Here is a 1,001-nt window from a genome sequence, read left to right on the forward strand (position 1 = left end):
CGCAGCAGCCCCAGAACCCACCTGCGGTGGCCGATCAACCGCAGGAAACGGAGTCCCCGGCCAGGACACTCCCGATTGAATCAATCAATCTACTCCCCGCGCCGAATCGGCGGCACGCGACGGGATTGAGCGGGGTTTGGGGATCGGAGGAGGCGGTATTACCTTGGCCGGCGGCTCGGGTCGACGCGGCTGGCTGCTGGCGGCCTTCGTCCTCCGCGCGCCCCTCCTCCCTCTCCGCCCGGTGCCCGCGCGAGGAGGAGAGGGTTTGGTCTCTGCTTCTCCGCGAACACGCAACCGCTTCCTCCCTTCCCCCTCTGAGAAAATGAGGACTGCTGATTGAATGAGGTGGTGGTGGTCTGCTTCTTCGGGGGAAAAGGCAAGGGGCCCGACGGTATTTATAAGGGGAAGGGGGGAGGAAGAATATTTAGTTGGTTGAGGGGTGGGGCCACTTGTCTGTGAAAGTTAGCGTGCTTTTCTTCCTTTCGAGTTTATAGTTGTTTTTGGACGGGTGATTGGAGGACAATTAAATGTGTTTTTCGTGCCTGGGAGCCGACGGGCCCACGTGTCATTGCTGTGGTGCGGGAAGGAGCGCGGTGTGGGCCGAGTCTAGACCAATCTTTGGAACCGCCTCTCTCTCTTCTTAGAGCAACTCGAACAGGGCAACCCATTTCATCCGTCAACGTTTGTTTGGATAGGCACGGACATAAAAGTCGGCCCAACTTGTCGACCCATTTCCGATTCATTTTTGAGCTGGATTTGCGTCGGCGCGGACATGAGACGGACGCGCATGCGCTCGCCTTCTCCTTCCCCTGGCCCGCTGGTCGGTGGCAGCCTCCATCATTTCCCCTCAAAAACCCGCCCGCGCGCGCTCCCGCCGCCCGCCATGGATGACGACCTCGATGCTGCTGTCGGCCTTGTGTCCCTCGTCTCGTCCGGCATGACGACCGGCCCCTCCGACAAAGGCAAGCCTCGCGCCCCATGCAAGACCGTCGTCGCGCGCA

The 1,001-nt window shown here is 60.7% G+C and overlaps 1 protein-coding gene across 7 annotated transcripts in view; it reads right to left on the reverse strand.

Moving 5' to 3' along the window:
* LOC123039105 (probable E3 ubiquitin-protein ligase RHG1A) overlaps positions 1-380 on the reverse strand; it is a 9,595-nt gene extending 9,215 nt beyond the window's left edge. For 5 of the 7 annotated variants that reach the window (XM_044462433.1, XM_044462412.1, XM_044462430.1 and 2 more), the window contains exon 1: positions 163-374. The gene's annotated coding sequence lies outside the window, so the exon portion shown is untranslated. Of the gene's footprint in view, positions 1-162 lie in introns of all 7 variants that reach the window. The other 2 variants (XM_044462408.1, XM_044462400.1) reach the window with 1 other exon arrangement.
* Between the last annotated feature and the right edge of the window lie 621 nt (positions 381-1,001).

This window comes from Triticum aestivum, chromosome 1A (genome assembly GCF_018294505.1).
Source record: "Triticum aestivum cultivar Chinese Spring chromosome 1A, IWGSC CS RefSeq v2.1, whole genome shotgun sequence".
Lineage (NCBI taxonomy): Eukaryota > Viridiplantae > Streptophyta > Magnoliopsida > Poales > Poaceae > Triticum > Triticum aestivum.